Source organism: Nannobrachium achirus (genome assembly GCF_963921795.1).
Source record: "Nannobrachium achirus genome assembly, chromosome: 4".
Classification (NCBI taxonomy): Eukaryota; Metazoa; Chordata; class Actinopteri; order Myctophiformes; family Myctophidae; genus Nannobrachium; species Nannobrachium achirus.
This window is the reverse complement of record NC_137813.1, coordinates 58,684,322-58,693,371: the sequence shown is the minus strand read 5'-3', so window position 1 is coordinate 58,693,371 and position 9,050 is coordinate 58,684,322.

Below are 9,050 nucleotides of genomic sequence, written 5' to 3'. Positions count from 1 at the left end.
TAGAAGATTCTTTTTACTTAACTCATATATATTAGTAATTATAAGACATAATACTTATGGAAAGTGGAGAAAAAAAAGAAAAATGGTATATCTCCAAAAGTTTGTGGAACAACAGTATAAGTCCGTACAAGCGATATTCAGCAGACAAAGGGAGCAGATAACATTATAACAGACAATTGAACAAAATAAGGGGGGAGTGCATTAACAATTTAACAGATTAAAAATGACTAGTTTGTGGCTTACAGTCTGGTAAATCAAAAAATATCTATATTAAAAAGAAAATTAAAATATGGACTAATGCCTCATTCACATACAGAAAAGCCAAGCTAATGGTTTGCTTGGTAATTCAATGTATTCTCTATGCAAACCAGCTTTTAAAATGTCCAAGCTGGAAAAAAAGCTTGGAATTTTTTAAAGCTGGTTTGCATAGAGAATACATTGAATTACCAAGCAAACCATTAGCTTGGCTTCTCTCAGTGTGAATGCAGCATTAGACTGTTATTCGTCTCAGGTACTCAATTGTACGACAATATCTCTCTCCCTCTCTCTGTTTCCGTCTCAGGCTGTTCTCTCTGAACGTGCCGCTGGCTTCCAGCTCCATGGTGTCTCTCATCTACAAGCTGTCCCCAGGCATCACGGTGTCTCTGGAGCTGAAGACCACAGACGCCAGCCTCTGCACGCACAAGGCAGTGCAGGACGTCTCCAGTACGTTTACACAACAGGGGGTCCGGGACCCCTATAGGGGGTCCTCAGGGTTACTACAGGAGGGGTCCTCCAAATCTTTATGTGATATAGAAACTTCTTTTCTCCTTTTTGAGCGGTGGTCAAAACGCTCCTATACGTGGCCGTGTGTGTGGGTCTGTCTGTCTGTATGCGTGTCTGTATGTAGCCTACAGTACCTTTTGTGACCACACATGTTAAGGGAGGGGCGCTGTTGTTCAGGCCAGGCCAGACACCCACACACACACACACACACACACACACACACACACACACACACACACACACACACACAATATATATATATTTGTTTTGCTGTTGCGCAGCCTCCACGACCACCGCTCAGTTCACACGGGTGTGATTTTTTTATATTAACCACTTGAACCAAAGTGTCCATATTCGGAGAACTTTAGCCAAAAATAGCAGATCTACAAGCTCACAACGCCTCGCGCTGTTGTCAGATGTCAGATGTTTGGTGTAGAGGGGGAAAAGAGCAGACTAAATACAGAGTGAAATGTCAAGTTATGTATTGACGGTTCAAGTGGTTAAATACGTATCTGAAAGCACGAATTTACATGAATCCAAAATATTCAAACAATGAAACCATATGGAATCTATGAAAAGGTTGTGGGGGTCCCTGCTTCGTCTCTCGCTCTCAACTAAGGGGTCCATGGCCTTAAAACATTGAAGGCACCTGTCCTGGAGGATTAATGACCCAGTTCACGTATACGGTTTACAAAGCCTGATATTAAATACCATTGCAAGCTGTCAGGGACGAGATATACTGTAAATGCATTAGAGTCACTGCATTTAAGCACTTACCCCAGCATCCATATTATTTGAGGGTCCCAAAATAGCAGATATACAAGCCAACATGTGCCAAGGTGACCCATTGTGAGCTTGTAGATCTGCAAATTTTGGCTAAGAGATTCAGTGTAGAAGGAAAAAAGCAGTCCAAGAAGTACTGAGCCAACTCTGGTCAAGTGTAGAGGGTCAAGACAAGTGGCCAACATAAACCTTGACCATTTCCCCCAAAATGTCTTTACGTTTTGTCCATAATATCAGAACAGAATGTACCTGAAACAGTTTGTCTACGTTTAGCTGTAACTCGCTGTATCGTTTTTGTCATCATTCAGTGGGTTTACAAAAGTCGGGGAAATGAAGATTTACTATTCTGCCCCCTGGTTTACAACTTGAGTCGGCTTATGCGACTCAAGGTCGCCTGAGACGGCGCGCCTCTGTCATGGTCAGTAACTATAGTTTACTAGTCCTTACCCGTTCAAAGATATGAGCTCCGAAATGATGTGCAGTGTGTGGGTTATGGGATGTGCACTGTGCACACAGTTTATGAGGGATGGAAAGTAACTTTCTGGTGCTTGCATGATAATATGTAGGAGCATCAATGTAAGAAATACCCGTTTCGTTTAATGGCTACAGAGATACTGTGTACCGATCTACATGACAACATCTGAAAGAGGGCCAGCCAACACCCCCCCCCCCCCCCCCCCACACGCACACGCACGCACACACACACACACAGAGCTGGTTAAACATGTTGCCCCATGCTAGATGCAGAATAGATATGCCTCATGCTAGATGCAGAATAGATAGTAGTTACACCATAAAAATGCTAATATACAGCATATGATTTGTGAAAGTGACAAACGGGCTTCACAGTTATGTCAGGTGTGTTCATATGCTAATGGTGATGCGATTTCAGATCAATTGCTCCAGCCACTGAGGAGAAACGCTGTGACAGACACTCAGACAGACAGACCGACAGAGAGACAGACACTCACTCAGACAGACAGACATTCGCAAAATTATAGTATAGATATGGCGGAGCTACTAAGCCCTGTTGGTAGGTCATTTATCTCCCAATCAATGGTGTGATTAACCCGTCCGGTAGCTCAGTATCTCCGCTACTGACGTGACAAAGTATCATTCAGTATGTTGATATAATTCGAATGGGGGTGCATTTGAATTAGAACAGTAGCACCTGAGTCATATATTGACATGGCCAACATAGGGACGGCAGGCTTAATACAGATTTAACCTTCATTCCCACCGGACACGATAAAGATAACGATAACAATAACGATATGTCGGCGTTCACATCAATTATGACTGCTTTATCATTGTGGTGTGGACACTGCCATCCACTTCAATGGAAAACAATATATTTTTTTATCATTGTCTTTATCGCGCCCAGTGGGAAAGGGCCTTTAGCATGGAGGTGAAACTCTCCACTGTTCGGTCTTTATGCGTCGAGCACCGAATGCATATGTGCTGGAATCCAGTTTGTGTTGCTGTGCAAATCACACGTACACTTTACTAATAGCTGTGTGTGTGTGTGTGTGTGTGTGTGTGTGTGTGTGTGTGTGTGTGTGTGTGTGTGTGTGTGTGTGTGTGTGCGTGCGTGCGTGCGTGCGTGCGTGCGTGCGTGCGTGCGTGCCTGCGTGCGTGCGTGCGTGCGTGCGTGCGTGCGTGCAGCCACCAGTAGGTCTCCCAGAGTTCTGGATAGCAGCCACCACTTGGTTAAACAGCTCTCTGAAAGGTGTGGTCAGTGGAATCCAGACAGCTGGACTGTCAGGTGAGGCCCCCCTCTGTCCCCCCCTCCATCCCTTTCTTACACCATTATGCTTGAACTGCACCTTCTGTACATAGAATATAACGTGAAGTTGAATATACTAACCTGTTGCTCTATAACGTGAAGTTGAATATACTAACCTGTTGCTCATAGAATACACTGTGAAGTTGTTTACACACAGTTAGGTTAAAGACAAAATGCTGTTGGTGTGTATAAAATACCAAACCTTTATGCACATGTATATTTGATGATGCTCTTGTTTTTTGCACACTTTCTTTTGCTTAAATCTTTCTTTGTCATTCTTATTGTTATTATACATACTGCTGCATTGTCTGAAGGAAGCCAAACTAATTAAGTTTTACTCTTATGTACCTGTACGCAACATGTAACATTAAAGTCCACCTTGAACCTTGAACCCTGTCAACAATGGAACCACACATAAATACAATGGTTTAGTGATGAAAAGTAGTGATGAGTCATCACTTTTCACTGTTTAGTGGGGGCCATTTTAGTCCAAGGAATGTTTTTCGTGCAAAACACATACTTGCAATGGATTCAGAATCATGAAAAACCCCTAGTTTGACCCCTCATATGCTACTCACCTAAAGGGTTACTGTCACTTTAAGAATCATCTTAAAAAACAAGTTAATATTTTTATGATGTCATTGTGGGGATGCGCAATTATAAGCCAATCAAATTAATTGTCTGTATAGCCTGACTGTATGACTACTTACTGTACTGGTCAGCTGTTGTTGGGGGGCGAGGGGCATATTACACTGTGACATGAGCTTCAGACTGTTTCAGACCGTTTTCAGAGAAGCTCATGTCACTGTGTAATCTGCCCCTCAACCCCTTTAGGTGAAAGTATCCCTTTAAAGAAGATTACTTTATTGCATTTTTGTTTTTCCTGTATTGTAAAGTTAACGGGACAACAACTTTAGCAGCTGATAACACCAATTTATCTGTGTCTCTGGAAGGGTTATCACACCAAAATATAATCTACAGATATGGAGCTTCTCAAAAATGCTACGTAACCTTTGCCACCTTTCCGAGAGCAACATCTCTATATGGAATCCAATTCAATGACTGAAATCAGTGGAGGATACTGAGAAAGCTAATCTGTGTGTCTCCTGTGGGTGGCGCTGTGGGCAGGTGTTCCCAGTTGGAGCTGCTCGGCTGTGCACTGAGGGAGGTGTGTGTGATCATAGAGCGGGAGGGCGAGCCTCATGACACGCCCTTCAGCTGCCGAGTGGGAGAGTTCATGGTGAGGTCACGTGACAATATTCTTCTTCTTTTCCTTTTGACTGTTCCCTTCAGGCAGGGGCGTGCAGAGAATGTTAGAGAGGCAGGGGCTGACATTTCTAAAAGGGCCTTATGGTGAAAATATTGAAAATAGCAGACCTCCAAGCTCACAGCGCGTCACAGGGCGACGCGTTGTGAGCTTGGAGGTCGGCTATTTTCTGTGTTCGATAACACACTAAACTAAGCATAATCAAGTGAATACTGTAGATGTGGCACACAGCATGTATTTCCACACAGGGAGGGAAATTCTTTCAACATAAGATGGTGCATTGAAGTTCAGGAGAGTTTGGACAAGACGATTCTCTTGAATGCTGCCTTCAGGTATGGCATGGAAAGGGGGGCATTTTGCATTTCTTTCACCACATTGATATTCCTTTGCCTCAGGGCATACACCAACACGGAGCTAGAAAGGAACGCCCATAAACGTCACATCCGCCTTGAGCGTGGGGGAAAACAAACCGCCTTTCCCCATTGAGTTAATACAGCGTAAACAGTACACTATCGTTTTAATCACGTTCAGAGCGATTTTTTTGGACGATAAAACACTCGACAGCCAAGAAAAATCTATCAGAAGGACTTCTGGAACGCAATCGCTCACTTGCCGTCGGAAAGTTCACTTATTATTAAGATAACAAGCCTATTATGGATGACTGATTGATTGATTGAACGCACCGCTGTGCAGCACGGAGCTACTGTACCTCGCCACCTCGTCTAAACTACTACTCCTGCCTCATCAAAACCTCTGGAATAAAACGGGACCCAAATTGTACTCTTTATACGTTAATTGACCAGATATTCAGTCTACTACACCAAATCTATTTTTGCCAATCTATGCCGTGCCAAAAATCAACAAGCTAGGTTGGACCCCGGTTATGTTCTCCCTGGCATATAGGATATAGAAGTCGGAGTTCAAGTGGTTTGTAATCAGAGTCAGATTAATATATTCCCCGCAAATTACACAAGCACTGACTGAGATGGAGATCTGTCGTTTCTGTAGGCTATCCAAGTTACACAAGCATGAGTTGAGATCGGAGATCTGTTTTTCTCTCCATCTACTCTACTCCCTGTGTTACAAAAAAACATGTTTGCACATGCAGTGTTCATTTCAATCCTGGTAGAGACACTAATATTAATATGAGATATGATCAATTAAACGTGCCACAATATAAATCCAACAGCCAGGCCCATTAGTCGTCAATAGATTTGAAACGTGAATATGGTCTAAACCCATTCCCATTGCCTAATACACTTACAATGGCATCCTCCTCCTGTGTCCTTCCCGTACGTGTTCCATGAACATCATTGCTGAATTAATGGCCTTTGTTTTTTGATATTGTGATTAGTGTAATTGATCATGTTCATGAAAATGTGAAAGTGTGTCTCTTACCAGGTGATTAAATCAGTCAGATAACCATGGCATTGATCCGACCAGTCCTATAAGGACAACAATTAATCCCGATGCTACTGCAGATAGTTTTTTGTCCATTTGCAGTAAGGAATCAATGTAATTAAGTGGTTTATAATCAGACTCAGATTATCCCCCGTGCATGTGTCAGAGTTGCACAATATAAGCACCGCACCCGTGATCCCCCTCTTCCCTCTATGCTACAAAACCTGTTTACATTATGTCTTTAATCACCTAGTAGAGACACCCTTACAATATATGATCAATTAAACTTACTCTAATATCAAAAAACAACAGTCGTTAAGTCGTCAATGTTGTTTATAGAACACATCGTAGTGAGTTCAAGTAGGATAGAGACCTGATCTTTGAATATATGTCAGGATCGACGCCAGTTTAAAAGTATTTTCTGCAGGTTTGAAACTATTTAGGATAGGATTGTGTTGTGTTGTGTTGCGTTGTGTCAGTGTGTAATCCTTGCATGATAACAAGCTGTTAATGGCTGTAGACAACTGGAATTCATTTAATGTGCTCTATACCCATCATTGATTAATTAATGCTTTTCGTTTTTTGATACGATAAGTTTAATTTATCATAAAAAAAATGTAACAGTGTCTAATACCAGACGGATAGTCTAGATAACCCATGGTCTTTGATGATGCGACCTGTCCTTAATAATATCAGACAATATTTAATCCCAAAGCTGTTTAATTTTAAATGCATCATTTTTTGTCCATTGGCAACCAAGGAATCAATGTAAGACATTGCAATTAATTAAAACATCGCTATACTATTAAAAAATCGGATTTGAAAACACGGAAAACCCCATTCTACTAATGGGGGTTGTTAAATATTTCCCCCACGCTTGACTCCGCCCCCAGCTATGACGCGCTGATGACAAAGCTCTGTGTTGGTGTATTGAACACATACAATGAATTATATAACAATAACATTGTATGGCATAACACATTAATCTCCCACTATAAATAACTGTAACAAAACAACACACAGGAACCAATGTGCCCAAGGGATATACAGTCACAGTCACAATTTGTTTTATATACAAAATGTGCTTTTGATAAAGGTTTTTGTCTTCAGAAGCTTATTGAAAAATATCAAAAGGTTGTTTTGATGCTATATGATGTTTGAGTTTAGTCTAGACCAGGGACATGCTGGGCCCCTGATTCAGCCCGGGAAAATGAGTTGTAGAGGCCCTCATTGTGCGCTATAGAGAGAGATCTCTCTCTATAGCGCTGCTGCTGCTACTCAAAGATTTGCCATTCAGAAGTGACAAGCCAGTGGGCCAATTACATGAGTTATATTTCGTCGGGTGGAAACCTTGTATGTCCAAAACCATTTTAAAAATGATTTAAACTAGCGAAAACAGCAGTGCGAGGCGTTGTGTGCTTGTAGATCTGCTGTTTTCACTACTTTTGTGCGACAGCCTTGTATGATGAAGCAGGGCTTTGCTTTGCGAAAAAATGTGAAACTTGGAGATACAAGGTTTCTGCCCGACAGAGACGATTTACTTTGTTGGCCGCCCAGCCCCCAAAATGGAACGAAGGCCGACATTTTATTTTTTTCCTAATGGCCGGCCTGGACTGGCCGGGAATGAACCGGCCATTCGGGAGTTGTCCCGCTTTTCCCAATGGCCAGCACGTCCCTGGTCTAGACAACTTCTGTGTCCATGCTAAGTGAATAGCATTTATGAATGCTAGAATAATGTAAAGAGGAGATCCATACGAATGGATGGAGGCTAATCACTCCGATGGCTCATCCCTGCCATTCAGGTGGCATAGAACTATGCATTTGGGTCATTCCAACTATGTGGTACCAATTCAATTTCAGCCTCTTCGAAACTATATGCAATTTTACAGGACTTTATGTTCAGCCGTCTGAAAAAACAAACACATACTGCGGCTTTGAATAAACTTCAGGTTATAAAGACAATATAAAGAACACAAGATGCATGTTAAAAATTAAAACATATTCAATTTCCTGTTATGCACAGCAGAGGATCTAATCATCCACAGTCCAGTCCACACTATTATTTGAACCAGTAGTGTGATTGTAATGCGTTCTCAATTCTATCCACAAGATGGCACTGTTTATCAGTTTTCCACAGGGAGCTCAACAGCCAAGGTAGTGTGGGGATTTAAGGGGAGCAAATGCTAATTTCGTGCAAATTTGTCTTAAAGTGCAAAGAATTGCACAGATGTAGCCCAGAGCTTGCTCTAATGATTTAGCTAGGGTGCCCGAGCCAACGACCTTCGGGGCCGCCACAGCGGCCAAATCAAGTTGGCCTCCCATTGACTTTCTATACAGGAGGAAAATACCCAGAAAACCTTTTTTTTTCTGGGTATTTAAGTAGGATCTGAGGGGTATAACTTGGGGTTTGTCATGATGCTGAATCCATTGCAGGCATTTGTTTTGCACAAAAAACATTCCTTGGGCTAGAAATGGCCTCAGAAAACGATGCATGTATGGGTGAGCATTCATGTTAGTCGGAGGCCTTAGGGTTTTTTTTCTCTCGTGCTAATCAGTCTAAAAGTGCAAAATTTTGCACAGATAGCTCAGGGCATGCTCTAATGATTTAGGTAGGGCGCCCGAGTCGGCGACCTTCGGGGGCACCACAGCTCCAGAAAACACCCACAAAACTCTGAAAAGTGATGACTCATCGCTTTTCATCACTAAACCATCGTTCTCTGGGGCCATTTGTAGCCCAAGGAATGTTTTTTGTGCAAAACAAATGCTTGCAATGGATTCAACATGATGACAGACCACTAGTTAGACCCCTCACATCCTACTTAAATACCCAGAAAAAAGTTTTTTTTCTGGGTATTTTCCTCCTGTATAGAAAGTCAATGGGAGGCCAACTTGATTTGGCCGCTGTGGCGGCCCCGAAGGTCGTCGGCTCGGGCGCCCTAGCTAAATCATTAGAGCAAGCCCTAGGCTACATCTGTGCAAAATGTGTTGCACTTTAAGACAAATTTGCACGAAATTTGCATTTGCTCCCCTTAAATCCCCACACTAAGG